The sequence below is a fragment of the Manis javanica genome, chromosome 2 (assembly GCF_040802235.1).
Source record: "Manis javanica isolate MJ-LG chromosome 2, MJ_LKY, whole genome shotgun sequence".
Lineage (NCBI taxonomy): Eukaryota > Metazoa > Chordata > Mammalia > Pholidota > Manidae > Manis > Manis javanica.
The window spans coordinates 168,447,599-168,467,096 of NC_133157.1; the positions used below are offsets into that span (position 1 = coordinate 168,447,599).

General features: G+C 36.7%; 1 long non-coding RNA gene across 1 annotated transcript in view; it reads left to right on the forward strand.

Annotated features, from left to right (window-relative positions):
• The window catches only part of LOC140847948 (uncharacterized), a 267,974-nt gene extending 253,543 nt beyond the window's left edge, over positions 1–14,431 (forward strand). The window contains exon 3 of the long non-coding RNA XR_012128293.1: positions 14,308–14,431. This is a non-coding gene — a long non-coding RNA (uncharacterized lncRNA). The remainder of the gene's footprint in view (positions 1–14,307) is intronic.
• The last annotated feature ends 5,067 nt before the right edge of the window (positions 14,432–19,498 follow it).

Consider the following 19,498-nt stretch of genomic DNA (forward strand, 5'->3'; position numbering starts at 1 on the left):
TTCCATGAGCTCAATGGTTTTTGATAGTACATATTATCTAAAGGTAAAGCAGTATTTGCCTATCTCTGTCTGACTTAATCCACTTGGCATAATGCCCTCCAGGTCCATGTTGCTGCAACTGTTGGGTTTCATTCTTTTTTATAGCTGAATAAAATCTGTTGTATAAATCTTCTCCATTGTATAAATTGTATTCATTATATAAATTTATCCACTGTATAAATATATGCATTTAAAAATCCATCCATCCAGTGAAGGACACTTAGGTTGTTTCCTGAGTGGCTGTTGTGAATAATGCTGCAGTGAGCAGGGGAGTCCACATGTCTCTGCGACAGTGATTACATCTTCTTCAGGTCTGTACCCAGAAGTGGGATTACTGGATCATACGGTAGTTCTCTGTTTAATTTTTTGAGGAGCTTCCACACTGTTCTTTATAGTGACTGCACCAACTAACATTCCCTCCAACCGTTCTGTGCACTAGCACGGCTGCCGTGCTTGGTGCAGGCTCATGGCAATGGAGTCCAGTGATGGCAGCTCTGCTGGCCTTTGTTTCCTTCAGCAGTAAAAGCAACTGTGTTTGCAGATAGGTCACTGGAAGCCCTGATTCATCTAGCTAAGGTAGTCCTGCTTAGCTTTCTTATTCTTAGCCATCTCTACACATCTCAGCTTTGCAGCTCTCTGGGTGAGGTGAAACCAGCAGTGCCTTCACACAGTGCCCTGGGAGGCTGGGGAAGCTGTTTGCTCACCCTGTTCTCCCTTAAATTTGAGGGGAACTTTTTCTAACTGTGGAGTTCTAACTGCAGATGGGATGATACAGGCAAAATGAAACTGTCTTCCTTCCTTTTTTCTGTGGTTATTCCAAGATTTTGTTGTTCCACTGTGTTGCTGATATTTCTTAAGTGAACTTCAGAGCTTTTTCAGAGCCTTTTTGTTTGTGGATAGCTGTCTGTATAACTCTGGGGGGGAAAACCTGGGGCAAAAATGCCTCTGAAACCGAAATCAGTCAAAGGGAGAAATAAAGTTAAGAAACCCTTTTATTTCTTACAAAGAGTCATCCGTGTCTCTCTCTTGACCCCACTGCAGAAGAAGAGAGCTCCACCCAACCTCTGGTCCAAATAAACCCTCACACGCCTCATGTGCCCTTGTAATTACCTATTGATATGGAGATGAACCACTTCTCTCCACCCCTTGGAAACACCTATTGATATGCACTAGAGCCAGGCAAGAGATTCTGGAACTATTGCAATTTTACCCACACTGTGGTTGATCTTTGTGGCAGACCGAGGCTGGTTTTTCTACTTCATCTTGGTAACATCACTTATAAATTCTGTGAGTTGACTTAATTTCTTAAAGGAATTCATTACTCCTAGGGGCCAGAGTAGGAAATTCAATGAAAATAAGACAGCTGGCCAGTTGGGTAAACCTATAAAATTCAGCTGTGACCCACAATCAGCTTTTACATACTTGAATCATATGTGAATGCAAAGCAATATATTAGGGTAAGAGAGATATATAAAAAATCTAGATGCTCCTAGAAATGCAGTTTCATATTGTTTGTCCTTAAAATATAGAGTAAGCATTTTCCTGCATTTTTATATACTGTAATTTTTTAATGTGCTTGTAACTCTGGGGGGAAAAATCCCAGGGCAAAATACCTTTGAAACCGAAATCAAACGGAGAAGTAGTGGGAGAAAGAATGTTGGGATTTCATTCTTTTTTATAGCTGAATAAAATCTATTGTATAAATCTTCTCCATTGTATAAATTGTATCCATTATATAAATTTATCCACTGTATAAATATATGCATTTAAAAATCCATCCAGTGAAGGACACTTAGGTTGTTTCCTGAGTGACTTGGCTGTTATGAATAATGCTGCAGTGAGCAGGGGAGTTTATTTCTTACAAGCAGTTGTCCACTTCTGCTCTCCAGTGTCTCTCACAACCCAGTTGCAGAAGAAAAGGGGCCCTATCTAACCTCTCCAGTCCAAATATGTCCTCCTTGCCCTTTAATTACCTATTTAGATGGACTACTCTCCACCTCTTGGAAACACCTATTGATATGGATGTGCACTAAAGCCAGATGAAAGATTCTGGAAATACTGCAATTTTAACCACAGTGGTATTGCATTGTATAGATAAGTTATGTATTAGTTAATAAGTTCTCTAATCACCAATAGAACTCTGTTTCTTTACCAGTATCATAATTTTACATTGTTTAACTGAGTAAGATTGATCATTTCAGAAACTTACAGACTCACTTGATTACATATTTACTTTGCTTTTAGCTGCTAATGTAGAGTTGTGATCAGCTGTATCCCAGTGCATATGCTCTATATTTTGAGTATATACTCTTGTGGGTCTGGAATTTTTGATATGCTGAATCATAGCTTTGGGCTTACACTTTTTTTCGTGGATAGTGGACAAATTGAATTATTTTTAAAAAGGCAGTAAATGTATGCTTTAAGAAATCTGGTGTAACTTACCATTAGCTTCTTTTCTATATTTAAGTATTTTTGAGAGGAAAAATAATCACAGTGCCTAATACTTTTAAAGGTAGAATTAAAGTGTATTAAGGCTTTCTTGAATCTTGTTATCTGTCATTCTAAATCCTCTTGAAGTTAGGTATAAAGAATAATAGATATATATTTAGTCAGGATGCTGAAGACTTTTACTGGGTTTTGGATTAGAAGATTTTCAACTATCAGTGTTTAAGCTTCAACTTGCTGTCATTTAGTCCTGACAAGGCCAAAATAAGATTCTAATAGTTGTGATTGTGGAGAGGGTGCTTTTTAATTAGGTGAGGCAAAGTGTCAATTAAAAGAGTGTTGAGATAAAGAAATTGAAACTAGATTAAGTTTATGCTTTTTCATGGATGATAAGAAAATCCATTTTCGAGTTCCATTTCATTGAGTATATACTATCAGAGGCAAAGCTGGAATACCTTTTCACACTTAAAAGACTGTCTTTAGTCCTAAAAAGACTTATTAACTGACTAATAACCATTTCAAAAAATTTTTGTATGTATAAAACAAGCATATTTTAAATAAAATGAAATGCCAAGGCCAAATAATGGCAGTAACTTTTTAAAGAGCTACAATCAGCAATCTTATTTTCCCCCTCCCTCAATCTTTCCTAGTAGTTTCCTTTCATTTAAATACTGAGCATTTGCAGTCTTTCAGTTGGGTTTCTAATCTTACAAGGAAGTTTGAAAACTATATTTGATGTTGTGGGTAAAACTGCAATATTTCCCTAGCCTTAGTGCATCTCCATATCAATAGGTGTTTCTAAGGCGTGGAGAGAAATAGTCTATCTCCACATCAGTAGGTGATTACAAGATGGGTGGGGAGTGAGCTCCCACTGGGACTGGAGAGGTGTGCTGGGGTCCTTTTGCAGCCGGATGGTGAGACAAAGGTGAGTGGAAGTAGATGACTGCTTATATGCAATAAACGGGTCTCTCCCACTTTTATTTCTCCCTTTTACTGATCTTGGCTTCAAAGGTTACTTGCCCTCGGTTGAGAAGATATTTACCCCCCACCTGGAGTTACAAGATGTAGGTCCACAAAAATAAGTACTGTGTACATTTCCCATGTGACTGTCCTTTTTTAGAGACAATGAGTGATAAGACTAAGCCTAAGATTTTAGTACATTGAAAATTGAACATGTATCTGTACAATGAATGAAACACCAAGCTAGAATTTGCTATCTGTATAAATATAATTAAGTGTCTCTGTGGTGGTTACTGCATATAGTGAAATGGTTGGATAGATTCTCTCAAATTTAGAAAGCCTTCTTAGCACTTAATATGCAGACTATGTATTTATTAAGACTTAGAGAAGACCCAGATGACCCCTCAAGGAGATGCCTCCATTGTAACTTAAGGCATTTATTTGTACTGAGCTGCTTCTCAGACCACAGCTTGATCTAGCTTGCCTCTAGGTAAACAGCACCAGAGATTTATCTATATTTAGTGATAATGATTCTTCCTGTTTGTTGGAGAAAAAAGACAATTTTAAAATTTAGCCACTTCCTTCTAGTCTCTATGGTTTCATATGAGAAATCCACTGTCATCAGAACGAGTGTTCTGTAATACATCACTTCTCTCTGACTTTTTTCAAAATCTGTCTTAGCTTTCAGAAGTTTAATTATGATGGGTCTTGCCATGCATTTCTTTGGGTGTATCTGTTTAAGGTTCCAGTGAGTGAATCAGTAGGTTTGTGTATTTTGTCAAATTTGAGAGGCTTTTGGCCATTATTTCTTTAAATACCCTTTCAGCTCTACTGTGTTTCTCCTTGCCTTTGATATGAATGCTGGATCTTTCTGTTATACTCCAACAGGTGTCTGAATCTCTGTTCATTTCTTTTCTCGCCCATCTGTTTTCTCTCTATTTTTTCACACTGAGTAAATTTTATTCATGTTTTCTTAAGTTCACTGATTCAACCCTCTGTCCTGTTCACTACTACTTAGACCAATAATCATGATTATTCCTATTATCATATTTTCCAGTCCTGTGATTTCCACTTAATTTTTACTCTTTCTACTTCTTTGCTGAGATTTTCTATTTCTTTTCTTCTTTTTCAAGAGAATTTTTATTGATAAAGTGTTTTTATGATGCTGCTTTAAAATCCTTGTTAGATAGCTTCACTGTCTGATTCCCCTTGTTAACATTAGTTGATTGTATTTCCTCATTCAAATTGTGATTTCTTGATTTTTGGCATGGGGAGTGATTTTTTTTAAAATTCACCTATTTATGATAGGAAACCCTGGATATTAGTTAAATGTTATATTTAGCAGGCAATTATCCTGTTGTTTAGTACACAGGCCCTGGCTTATTGTTTTGGACTGTGGTTCCAAGAGCAGTCTAACATTCAGAATATTTGCAATGTTACTTTGGTCTACTTGGCTTATCAGGCACTGACACGATTGTTTTTGGTCCCTGCTGCTTCTGCCCAGTGAGGCAGAAGGGGTTTCCTGAGGCAGGGAGCAGAATCAAGGAAAGGACACTCAGTCCAGAGGGACTTAGGCTTCCTGGGCCATGTGAGGTTGTGGCAGGATCCCTCTTGCCACTGTTGCCTAGCTGACCTGTATCTCTTGGTGAAGGAGGGCAGTCTCAGGTCCTGTTTGGAAGGAGAGCACTTCCCCTCACACTTACAGTTAGTGGCTTTCCTTATCCATTCCCCTTCTTGGTGACGCTGAGCTTACTTGGTGTTATCAGAGGGACTTCCATTTCATTGGAGGAAGGAATGAGCCTCCCTGGTTGTCTCCTATAGCTAAGCTGGGAAGAGAATGCATGTAAATTTCCCTCCTCTTATATTATTGTTTTCAATCCTAGGATTGCAAACCATCTGCCTGCTCTTCTCACCTTTCAGAGTTTTTGATTGCCTTGCCTTTTGTATTATTTCCAGAATTTATAGTTAAACTTAGTGTGGAATTGCAGGGAGAAATGAGTCAATGCATCTTGTCTGGACCTCTGCCGCAGCATATTAGAAAAATAAAGGAATTTCAACAGTTTCAGTTTGGAATCCTTGTTTAGACCCTAATCTATATGACCTATATGCTTTATAGTGATTACTCTAGGTGTTTTGTAGGGAATGGAACATAAGAGGGCAAAATAAAAGTGGTACACCAAGTAAGAAATAATGAAACGAATTTGAGAGACAGCTGTGGAAGAAAGAAGTTGTAGATTAGAGATGCATTGTATGATTTGAATAGGCAAGGTTTTCTGAAGGATTGGCTCTGTGAAGTTAGGAAAAATGAAGAATTTATTTTGGGTGGTAGGAGTTATTTTAGACATGAGAAAATTGGGAGAAGAGGTTGTATTAGAGTTGGAGTCAGAAATAAATGTATTTGTTTCGGATAAGTTTTGAGGTGTAAGAAAGACATCCATGTGGATGTGCTATAAGTAGTAAATACCCAAGTCTCGAGCTCATAGAGTTCAGGGCTTGGCCTACAATGTAAGACTGGATATCATCAACATTTAGATGATACATAATGCAGTAGGACTGCAGGAAATCATCTAAGGGGAAATTACAGAAAGAGAAGAGAAGGGTCTGAATTACTCCATAATTTTAAATCAGGAAGAGATGCATCCAACAAAAAGAGACCCAAGAAGGAGCAGGAGAAGGTGGAGACAAAAGTCATGTAATTCAGTGTCAAAGAAGATAAGAAGAAAATATTTCAAGAAAGGAGAAGGGTTCAACTTTGTTAAATGCCTTAGTAGGATAAAGACATAGAACTGACTGGCTAATATGGTAATCTGAAGGTTGTAAGAGACTTGACATGAGTCATTTCAGTGGAGTAGTCAGGGTTATACAAAAATCATTTATATGAAGTTAGGCATTCTGTTAATTTTAATTACTTTTCTCTCCCTCAATTTCTTCATGTGTAAAATAGTGGTAATGATGCTTTTATGCCCATGTCTCTTTTTATGCTCATAGAACTAGCTTTTTGTGAGGATCAAGTGACAATGCATGAGAAAAATGAACTTATACAGTTACACAATACACAGTTAATATTAATTTTTCTTTTATATGTTTGGATGAAGACATGTTTTAAGCAAAAGCACACTCAATACATACATCCAATTAATGGATGTTTATTACTTTAAAAATAAGTTTGAACCAGTAAGAATTACCTGTACATCATAGATGTTTAAATAGTTGGACTTGTCTTAAAAATATATGTGGAGATATGCCAAAAAATTCATTATTTTAAAACCAAATACTACTGAGCCATACTTTTACAGGGTGACAGATATGAACATTTTAAAGGTGCTTCCAAAGTTTATTTTCAGAGAATGCCTTATTTTTATAATAACTACTACTAGTGACATTCCCATCATAACATCCACAATTAAAATCACAGCAGTAATAGCAACCATTTTTAAGGCATATTATATATCAGGCACTTTTACATGTATTATATCATTTTATCTTTACAACCACCCTATGATATAGGTACTATTATTATCTACACTTTACAAGTGAAAAATTGAGCCTCAGAGAGGCTAAGAAGTTTGCCCAAGAGCTGCAGATAGTATGAGTCAGTTTTTAAAATCAAATCTTTCTTCATCCACTGTTCTCAGTTAACACAACTCTGCTTTTCATTTTTGGGTATGTTGAGAGCTTTTGGTTTGGTAAGATGAGGTTTCTGGAGTACCTACATAGATGAAATTTCTAGACTTGAGGCCAAAACAAAGTTTTATTTATTCTAAGAAAAGAAAAACTTCATAGGAAAAAAGCTAGAAGGTAGACCAGAACATCAGATCAAGGAGTGAAAGACTTGAGAAAGACAAACTATTTGCACAATGTGGAACTCTACCCAAGACTGAATGTATATTTTGAAAGAGGGACAGGGAAGCTAGCCAGGCCATTGATAAATAAACTATAATACATCTTGGTTGCTAGTTTCCTAGGCAGAGAGATTTCTACAAGTCCCAGTTGGGGGATTCTGAAGTTTAAGGGTAGGATATAAAACACTTGGGAAGAGTCAGTAAAAGAGAAATCTATTCTATATTTGTTTTAAGGGTAGGTGGGATTTGTTTTAAGCTGGTATGGTAAGACATGCAGGCATGGAAGTGACTGTTTAAAGGAATTTTATTATACTCATACATGCTTAGAAAAAGGAGGCATGGCACCCAACACAGGGTCACATGTGGAAGCACCAGGGTTGGTCAGAAGGCTGAGGGAGTAAGGAGAAAATAAGGGCAAAGTCCTGTATTGTGGTTTCCACAGGAAGGTATGGTCAAGGCAGGATAAGCAGTCTGAGGATTGGCTAATTTGTTTTCAGGAGGCTCTGGGGTGTAGGGGGTTTGTCCCTGGTCATCTGGTTTCTGGTCCTAGTGAATGGTGAATGGTGACTGGGCCTGGAATGTGAAAAGCTAATAAAGAAAGTGGTTGGGTGTGTGGGCTCTGCTCTGACTGGTGTGCATATGAACACTACCCACAGGAGCAAGTTGATTGCTGTCTAGGAATTAGCTGTCTGTAGGAGGACCAGTCCATCTCAGGTAAGTAAGGCCTCAGCTGTCCAAACATCAAAATATAAAAAAAATAAAAACACATGACTAATACAGTATTAAGTACTTATTATATACCAGGCACAGACTTTACTTCATTTATTTCTCATGACAATCCTGAAAGGTAGGAATTATGCTTTGATTTTATAAATGGGAAAATGTATGTTGGTTGATTGTGGGAAAAGTCCCAATTTGGGCTGACATCCTGCCAAACTCAGAGCACCAAGTAATCACTTAACAGCACTGTTCCCTTCCATTCTGTAGTTGCTACTGGGTGCGTCTGTGGGTGGTGGAGAGAGATAGGACAAGATGATTTCTAAGGTTTCTCACTGCCTGGATTGCTGGGTATGTAGTCTGGTGGGATCAGTAGGAGGAACAACTGGAGGAAGCACTTACTGCAGAGTGTGTGCAGGAAGCACTGCTGAGAGGGAGCTCACCTGGGAGGTGTTGTAGTAGAGGCCAGAGGCATAGGAGAGGATAAACTAAGAGTTGGAAACTCTGCATTCTAACTCTGTATACCACTCTGTTGCTGGGTAACACTGAGTGACTTCTGGATCAAGAGAGCAAGGACTACCAACAATTCCAAGGAGCCTGGGGATTCAAAGTTCAGCAGAAGAACTGACGGCAATGAAATGAAATAGGAATGGAAAACTGTATGTTGAAATATGTTGTTACCTATATAGAAAATATTTAATAAGTGTATATTGAATTTGATATAATTGCATCTGGTGGTAGGTTTTCTAAGAAAAGCAAGCTATAGTTAACCTGAATTAAATGTGGATGTTCTTAAACTTAAATGTAGAGATTTCCATTATTTCTCTTTCCCTTCTCTCAGTTCCTAAACACAGGTAGTTGCTACACATTCTCTAGTAAATGCTTGGGTAATTGTTTATTAATTGCCTTTTATTGGGCTCCTAATGTTTTTCCTATTTCTTACAAAAATAGACTATAAGCAACTCAAGAACTATGTCTAATTCCCTCATAGCATCTAGCATGTTCTGGACATATGGATACCCAGTAAATATTAAGAGATTAGGCTGTTGCTTGAAAGAATGTTAGAAAGCTTCTAATTTAGCCTGTTAGCCTATTCTAGTCTTACTGATGAAGAATCGATCTTGGAGAGGGTGATGTGCTCATCCAAGGTCAAAGGCAAGGTAGTGATGGTGCCATGACTAGTCTAGTGACTGGTTCTCCTCACCATGCCCCTTGATTGGTAGATTGAGCATTTAGTGCTTGCTTAGCTTTTTATGAGCTTACTGGGTTTTAAAAGAAGAGCCAAATTTATTTAAATGTTTTACATATTCTGATTGCCTATAATTATATAAAATGTCTCAGATGATATAATTTTTAACTAGGCCTTTATTCTGTCATTTGTCATTGATATAGATGGCAGGAATAGAATATGTATTAAAATGTCAAATGTACTAGGATGATGACATTTTATGTAAGTACATAATTAAATCATATTTTGGAAGAACCGATATCCCTATTTCCATTTCCAAAGGAAATGAATTATATTTGAGGACACTTTGAGGGGTCTCCGGTAGGCATTCTATAACTCAAAACCAGCTTTGTGTATCACCCCAGTGCTGCCAAAAAAGAAGACAAGGTGATACTCTCTATAGCAACATAGCAAAGACTATGTAAAATTTACAGATGTCTAAATGTTTCCCTGAGGCATAGTGGAACTTGCATATATTTTATTTCTAACAGCATGTCCTGGAGCCAAAAACAAACTGCTCACCTTCATTACAAGCATTAACACAGTTATGATCCAATATGGGATTAACTAAAAAAATGTTTGCTTACCAGAAAATAATATTACTTGTAGGGCTTCAGGTGATACTACTAAAAATTGCTCTTTTGCAGCACTAATATTTGGCAACACCTATGTTTATACCCTAAAGGTATATAGCTTTCAAATTGCTGAACTCTCTACTCAATTCTTTGTCAAAAGATAAGAGGAGTGGTGATAATTTTTGAAGACTTGAATATATCATAATTCTACTTTATAGTTATCTGAGCCTAATCCTTCATGGCAGAGAATGTTAATAATGAAAGAATTGTGTTTTTTATTAGTAATGGTTTTATATTTGCTCTAGCTCCTAATGTTGTAAACAAGTGTGGACCAGGTGAGGAAAAAGAGTTAATGTACAGAAATAAAAATTTTACAGGAGAGTTGGGTTGAAGTCACACTCTTAGTGGGCCAAATTTTCCATAGAGCAAGTTCAGTCAGGTTTTTGGAGTCCAGTCTTTTTATAGTGGATGCTGAGATTCAATGGGAATGCAATAGGTGAGACAGAAGAGTAGCACAGCTTTGTAAGGTGACGGAGCTTTAAATTTATGAAAATTCATCTAAGATGATGTGGGGAGAGAAATGAAATGTGCTTGTAAATTGGCTTCAGAGACACAGGCTGTTGGGCCATTAAGCTTCCAAATTCTGAGAGTCAATAGAAGGAGAGAAACCTTGCGTATCTAAGAAGCATAGAAAGAGGGGATCTAAGTGACCTGTTTTCCCCATAGGAGACATACGAGTAGTTTTACAAATTTAGAGGAATACTATCAAGGAGGTACAAAGATTTCTCTAAAACTTGCCATTTGATGGGACTAGGGCTTTGAGAAATGGTCTCACTGACACATCTTTGGCTTTGGCTGAAAGGCAAATGTACTAAACTAAAGCACAGGTTGGAAGGAGTCTACCAGTCTGTACTTCAGGTTCCTGAGCTTCATTTTCCCTGAGGTTTTGAAATCTCTAATTACTACTTGCTGCTGTTACTGTGTGGAGGACTGAAGGACGCTTTTGGTTCCCACAATCACACTGTTGTGCTTTGTCCTAAGTGTGTTTCACTTTGGTACAGGGAATGCAGGATAGATAAGGAGATAAAAGATATGCAAACATGTAGGGAAAGCATGTTTTTATTTATGAACAGCAGCAGTCTGACTTTAACTTTGGTAACTTAATGCAAAGACCACAGCTCTGTTCTTTCTTACATGACAGCTGGGTAAACAAAGTTTGGGTTCTCAAACATAGAAATACTATCTATTGTTTTAGTATTTATTTTATGTGAGCACCATGGAGATTTCAGCAAATATATGGCAGGATATAGATGTTCATATTTTTGTTTTTGTTTTGTTTTTTGGTTGCATGAGAACTCAACTGTTTCTTCACCTCAGTACCTACTAGAATTTGAAGAATAAACCCAAAGGGAATTTGTTTTCCTTTGTTCAAACTGAATTTTAAGGGCTGCTAAGTGCTGTTAATAAAAGACATGAGAAGAGAGAAAAGAGTTTTCTTAGAAATTACAAAGGGCAAGAGGGTTTGCAGAACAGACAAAAGATAGGATAAAACTTACCATTTGATGGAACAAGGACAACTTTAATAAGTTGTCTTCTATCTTTGGCAGAAGAAAATATTTACACACATGCATATGGCTTGAGGACAAAAATATAGAGAGGGTTCTCAGAAAGAATATTCTCTGACAGCTAATCCCAAGAAACTTCCCAGGAAGGAATAGCCTGAGGCAAGGACCTGCAAAAATCAAAGCAGAGTCATTGATGGGTTTTGTGGCTCTGCATAGGCACTGAGCCATTGCAAACTGTTCCTCCTTCACTGGAGCTTGCATCTTCCATAGGCTGCCTCCAACCCAAATCTGTCCTAGCAGTTAGTTCCTTCTGTCAGTATCTCATGAGGACCACACTCCTTCATAGTTCAGGGTGCCGTGGTGTTTTTGCCCAACAGGAGAGACACTTGACCTTGCCCTATGACTTGCTTTATTTGTTTGATTATTTCACTGTTGCCACCTCTCCACCTGCATCTGCCCACCACAAGCCCCAGGATGTCTGCATGTAAAAGATGTAGGGGTTGAGAACTGTGCTCCCTAGGCACATTCTTCTACCAGGGAGACTTGAACTCAGTCTCCTTGAGAAGGGCTCAGATGTAGTACTTACAGCCATATTACACTTGTTTCACCCCATTTAATACTATCTGGGATAAGTTTAGATATTTGGGGGCAAATTTTATGGGAAAATGAAGGTTTGAGAGGTTACACAGTTCATGGGAAATAGAGCTATGTGAGGAATCCTGTTTGGTCAACTCTACAACTACATTCTTGTTCATTTTCTTTTCTTTTTGCCACTCCTTTCTGTTTCTATAAGCAAAGTATCAAGTTAGTATGCATTATTTTAATTTTAAATCAAGGTCTTCCCCATTGCATTCTGTTTCACCTCGGTTGAATGGAGTGACCCTACTTCAGGGGACTCTGACTCTTATATCCATGAATCAGCCTTCTTGCCAGAAAAGAACATAAATATCTTACATATTTAATAAATATGCTTCCGGGCAAGAGTTATGTAATGTATTTCAAGGAGTATGGTTTATTCACGACAGACCAGGCTATTTAAGGCTGGTTGCCTTGCTGTAAATAGATGAAGGAGGAGATGAGAGAGGTAAGACAGAAAAAAAACACTCAAATTTAGAGATTCAAATGTCTGATGTCTGAGAATTGTCTTAAATAGTTGACTTAACTTAATTGACTATTTATAATTCACCATCTTGTCAATTAAAGATCTAATACCACCTAAACAAATTTAAATGTTCCCTATGAAAACTATTTCATGTTACTTATTCACAGTCTACTTCAGACCTTTTCAAGTCTGTTTTGATGTATATTTCATAAAAATCAGAATCCTTAATATGTTTTGACATATTGTTATTAAGGGTATATATAATCATCATAATATGTGGGTAAGAATAATGTAATTATTTTTCATCCATGTTTCATCTTTCTCTTTCAATGACCTATGAGTTGGATGATAATGACAAGAAAGATGGTATTACCAACATCAATAACAAAATACTCATTTAAAAAATACCTAAACCAGTAAGAGGTTGAGAATGGTAGTTTCTTTAAAGTTTGTTAGCATTGCACATTAAGGATAACACTAGTTTTGTTTACTACTGTTTATATTGTTTGAACTTGATTGTTAAATGTGGCTATGAGAGTAGATTAAATTAGAACTTGATCTGCTAGCACATGTGTGAACTTGAGGGAATGTGCCTTACAAATGATGCCCTCTTGGTAATCTTTCATGGTCCAAAGCAGTAAAGTTCATCTCTAGATATTCATACACAGTTGAGTTACTTACTTGTAAATAATAGTCCTGGTAGCCAAATAGATAGTCTCACAATTTGTTATTAACTTAGTCTTGCTTTTAAAAGAAGTCATTTACAATTCATATTTACACGTAACATCTAGGATACTTTTTTATTCAATTTTTTTCTATCAATTTCCTGCTGTCAGTAGAGGAGAAAATAATTTAAGTTTTGTTGCCAGTGAAAAATCTAGGTTTTGTTCCTTACTATAAAACTGTTAGCATGTCTGAAGTAGGAGGGTTTTGCTGAAGAAATCGCTCTTTAATCAAGAAGGTGCAATCTGGCCCCACCTTGAAACATTAGAAAGTGAAAGTGAAAAACAATTGAATAGCATGAACTACACATTTATAGAGGATTTTATCCACAAATTATACTAAATCATGATCAGCTCTACTATTTAAATGAGACAATGGTTTATGGCAAACTGGAAAATTACTCAGGAAGGAAAAACAGAATAGTGTTTCCTTCCACTTGACCCTTTGCCAATTTTCATGTTTGTTCTTACTTTTTTATACTTGCCCATTCTAACACATTATACTTCCTACAAGAGTTATTCTAATATTAATATACATTAATATTAATATGCACATTTGAATGAAGAGTCAGGTTCCAAGTTATAATAAAACCACTTGTAAAGAATTTCCTTCCATTTCAAATCTTTAAAACAGCCACCACAAATTTAATTGTTTTTTAAGGACAGTAAGATGTGCTTTATTACTTCTTTTTAAATGTTCAAAATTTACTTTATTAGTTATTTTATAGTATATCCCTAATGAATACATTCATATCAGACCAAGGGGAATGAAACCTGTCACTGAGAAGGCTCTCTAATGAGCCATATAGAACTGAAATAACTACATATGCATTCCACAAATGGACCATTAATTGGAAAAATAACCAAAGTGTGAAGATATTATCCTATAGGATGGAACTAAAAATGGTCATGTATTTTAAGGCTTTAGAACTTTTGATTCACCTGTGTGGAGGAAAAGGTGAATGTGAATCATAATTCATTTTTCCCTCTATCTAAGGTGAAAAGCATTTCTATTAAACCTTTGTTGTAACCTAACTTTGAGAAGATCATTTTGGAGAATTTTGTTAATTTAACAAGAAATTTTGTCTCAATCTAATACTTTTTCTTTTCAGGTTATTTAAGTGGCATGTCTTGTCACACTCTGACTCTTCCCTCAGCTTCCCGGCACTGCTTAAAATTGTAACATACTGACAGTAAGAGAAGCAAAGACATCTCAGTACTGCTGTGGCCACTCGAAAAAACATGGTAAGAACTAGGGCCTTCTGTGGATGAACAGATAGTTTATCCACCACAGGCCCAAGGGGCAGGACAGGGCTGGGAGAGGCCATTAAATCTGGCTATGCTGCCACCAGTCACCACTATCCTCCACTGGCCCCAGAAAGAATACCTGGGCTGGGTGCACAGCCCCCTCTTCTCAACTGGCCAACACTGTCCACACTGCTGCCCTTGGTGCTTCTAACCACCCATGGGGCCTTTCATCCCCTGGTCCCTGGTGGGTCTGCAGGCTACCTTGCTTAGGGCATCCCTCAAGAAACAGACGACCCCCTGCCCCCACTCCTGAGTGGGGGTTATTGACGGTCTCCTCTTTTAACACATTTCAGACAAACGTGACCATTCCCTGATTTGTTAAAACCAAACCGAAATAAAACAAAACAAAGCAAAAATACTGCATCTGTGAGTGAAAAGGAGAGCTATTACTATTTACAGTTAGACCACAGACATAAACTTGGTCTGTCCTGGATACACAGATATGTATAAAATTACTCAAGTTTCTCAAGGTTTCCTATTATATACATATAAAGAGATAAGACTTTGGCTTATGAGATTATGGAGGCTGACAAATCCAAAATCTTTAGAGCCCATGTCTCAGTTCCAGTCAAAGGCTGGAAGCTGCTGTAGAATCAGGAGGAGCAGATGTCCCAGTCTGAAGGTTCTCAGGCAGGAGACTTCTCTGTTACTCCCGGAGGGCCAGCCTTTTGTCATATTTAGACCACCTATTGGATGAGGTCCTCTCACATTATGGAGGGCAGTATGCTTTATTTAGTCTAATTTAAATGTTAACCTCACCCCAAACCATCTTTAAAGAAACACCCAGAACAATGTATGACCAAATAATTTGGTATCCCATGGCCCCATCAAGTTGATATATAAAATTAATAATTGCAGTGGCCATCCAACCTATTTCAAAGCAACAGATAATTTCCTGTTGACCCTCTGTCCACAGGTATTTTCTTTTACCTGTTCTTGAAGGCATCCAGTCCTTGTTCTGTACTGGCTCTTCATTTGGGATAGAAATTAATTGGCTCCAACCTCATCACATTTATTTACTTCTCTCTCCTTTGTATTTTATTTTATCCCGTCATCTTAGAACAGTGACTACAGTGGAGGGACGTGGTACGGCAGTTGGTAAATGCAGGATGGGAGGCAATAGGTGGGTTGTCAAGCACCACCTTTTTTTCAAGTCTGGTAGCTCTGTTTTTTTTCTTTTTAACATTCTATTTGTTTTCTTCTATTATGCTTTTATCCAAGGACAGATTAGTCAAAATATATTTCAAAATTACTACATATTTTCCTTAATGAGTCCAGGATGATCCATGAAACTGCTGCAATTGTATGTAATAATTTGTTTCTTTGTACAGATGTATTCTTCTGAGGAGAGGGCACACAAATTTCTCATTTATTTGAAAAGGTCTGTAACACAAAGCAAATTAATCACCATTGGTCAAATGCTATGCATGGTATCTTGTATTTCAAAAGGAGATACAATTTAGAAATTACAAACAATGACTCTGAGAGTATTGATAGCTAATAAATCATCTCCTATGTTTCTATTGGATCATGAACAAAATGATACTGAAATTATGAAAGGATTCATCAGCACCAGAAAATAAAGAGAAAAAAAAAGTTTTCTCAATTAACATTTAGGTGTAGACATTCCTGCCTTCTTGGTGGGGTGGCGTATTTGATATATGAAGTATTAAATATCTTCCTGCTAACAGCCTTCTCTGAAACTTGGCTAAATAGAAAAATTATTGAGTCAGGTCAAGTTTAAACAAAAAAAATTTAGTTTTTTGTTATTGCATAACAAACATTCCCCACACTTGGCTTAAAATAAGAGCATTTATTATTTTTCAAGACTCTTCCGGTTGACTAGGTGGTTCACTATTCCCTGTAATGTCATCTGCTTTACACTGGAAACCTGGCCAGGCCACCTTGGTTCTCAGTGTGGTGTCTGATCCTCCAGAGTATTTCCACGTGTCCTTTCTCTTCAAGAGAATAGCCTGAGATTCTTTGTGGCATGGAGAATAGTTCCAAGAGGAGAAGTCCCAGTGCACAAATGCTTACCAACCCTCTGCTCATATCATACCTGTTGATACACAGCCAAAGCAAGCCCAGAATCAATATGGGAGAGAACATCCCGAGGCCTGAATACTGGAGCATGATTCCCTGGGAGCCTCCCGTGCAATGTTTAACCCAGAAAGGAACTTGGGAAAGGTGTTTACAGCCAGCAAATTGGTAGCTTGTGGTCAGAAATTAAACCTGTTTTTAGAAATTGAAAACTGATCATTTTAAACTCCATAGTTTAGGAGATGCATCCACACATAAAAGAATAGAAAAATTCATACCATAACAATCTTTATTATTAAAGTAGGAAGAAAGAAAATGAAATAATTAAAGTGTTGTATTCAAAAGCATATATATATTTTAAATCCAGAAAATGAAAATTAAGGAGAGCATAGGGATAAATTGTAAGGGAAAATGAATAATTTCATAATTTGAAAACCTTCATATAAATGATGGATTGATATAAAAAGTTGCTTCCTTAAAATGTCTAACAAAATAGACAAAGCTCTCATAAGTCAACTAAAAGAGAAAACATAGACACAAAATGTAGAATGAAAATGGGCCACAAGGACAAAGATTATTATGGGCTCATTCTAGGCTTACTAATATGTGCTTCTTTATACTGTTCTGGAATCCATTACTACATACTTTAAAGAAGCACAAATTTGAAGTAAAAATATCCAAAAGGATGGTACAAAATTGTTATTTTGTAAACAATGTGATTTACTATCCAGATAATTTGAAATAACTCAAAATTATTAAAATTAACAAGAAACTGAATATTTATAAAATACATATAGAAGAATAAAGAGCTATGTTATCAGCAATGATCAAAAAACATAAAGTTTTGCTGCTAATATTTTCATTCACATTAGTAGCAAAACTTTATCTAGGAATGTGTTAACATTGGTCCATGAAAAGCTGTCAAAAATATTTCATGAATGATCAAGGACTAATGAAAATGAACAAGAGTGTAGAACCTATATAAAGGAGTTAATACATTTTAGACATACTAAAAGCCTTAATTAATTAAATGTGTATCATCTTCTAGGATGGAGAGTATAACTTGTAAAGATGTTAATTTTATCTTATTTAAAGATCGAATTCAATTCTATTCTGTACTACCGAATAATTTTTTGGAACTTAAAGTCATACAGAAGTTTAGTGGAAGAACAAAAATAGGGGAGAATTATATACATTTCTTTCTAAACAAGAAAAGTTAGGTCAGAGGGCAGTGCTAAACACTTGATATTAAAACGAGGCTATGATAATTATAGAGTGATGCTAAAAAGCATTAGTAACTAACAAAAAATAATATCTCTGCTTCAAATCATAATCCATAATAAGTAAAAACAATGGCAACTGGGACCTTTGCCTCTTAAAAACCCAAAATTTTTGTATGTCAACATACTATGAATAAAAGTTAAAAATATAAGTTTCAGTTATGCAAAATGAGTAAGTTCTAGAGATCTGCTGTACAGCATCACTCCTCTAATTACCAATACTGTATTTTACACTTAAAAATTTGTTGAAAGGGTTGTACAGGGAACATTATGAGTGATTCTTATTCCTTTTTTTACTGTGATTTTCTGAATTTTCCGTAAGTTCTTAATAATTGTTTCATTTTTGTAATCAGAAGAGAGCTATTCAAAATTACTAAATAATACACACAAAAGGTGATAAAACCAGTTCTATCATTTGTGTAGTTAATGTGAGCACATATTTGTGTACAATCTCTGCTTTGTAGCATCAGCTCTTGTAGCATTAACTGTGAATTAATTGACTTCCAGAGCTATAGCATCTGCAGAGCACGTGCAATATTTGGACAGTTGTCAGCATGCATTCCCCAACCCTATGAGGCACTGTGACACTTGGGAGTGCTTGGTGAAGAGGGTCTGCTGCTGGCAAATCAGCTATCTGAAAGGTTTTATTCGGGCCCAGATCTGACCATTCTCAAGTACCCAGGATTTTATTGGCCTGAAAAATATTTACTTGTTTCCGCTGTTCTCCATTTACTCCTCTGAGGATTCCTCTGTTAGTCACTGATACAAGATACTATCTCATGTAAGTCAAGAAGAAAGCATTGCTGTATTTGTGTATATTTACTCATCAACCTTCTTTCTCTGTTCCCTTCTTCCTTCCTTCATTTTCCCTTCCCTCTCTCTCTATTCTTTTGTTCTTTCCTTCCTTTTTCTTTTCTTTCCTCCCTGCTCCTTCTCCCCTCAAGTTCCCATTACATGCCAGGTGTAACACTTGTTGGTCAGTGGTCATCAGATCTCTTGATTTGCCTTCAATAAGAACAGAGTTACATGGCAGTATATTAGTTTATAAAACAAAACTTGTCATTCAAATGTTTGTGTTTTCAGAAGATTATGAACTAGTACTTTGCAAAGGCTAAATTGAATAATTCTCATAAGGATTTAATGAGAAAGATGGTGTGAAGCTTAAATATTTGACAAAATATTTCAGCAGAAGCCAGATAACTTGCCTTACTATATGACAGCCCTATTACTATGCATCAAAATCTCTTGTGTAGTGATCAAATTACAAACCATATCCTAGCAAGCTGGGATCTTTTTTTCCCAATATCCAGCTATGTGCTGACTGTGTTCCCCTCAATTTATATGCTGAAGCCTGATCTCCAGTGTGAAGGTGGGCCCTTTGGGAAGCCCAGCCCTCATGAATGGTATTAGTTCCCTTAGACATAACAGAGAGATTCCCTTGCTCCTTCCCATATATGTGGTTACAGGAAAAAGGTCCCCATCTAAGAGGATGCAGGCCCTCACCAGACAGTGCCTTGATTTTGGATTTCCCTGCTTCCAAGAACTGTGAGAAATAAATTTCCATTGTTTATAAGCTAACCAGTCTATAGTATTTTGATATAGCAGTCCAAACAAAGACATAACCTGGGAAAGTATTTTCCAGCATACCCTGGCCAGGAATGAATTTTTCTTAAAA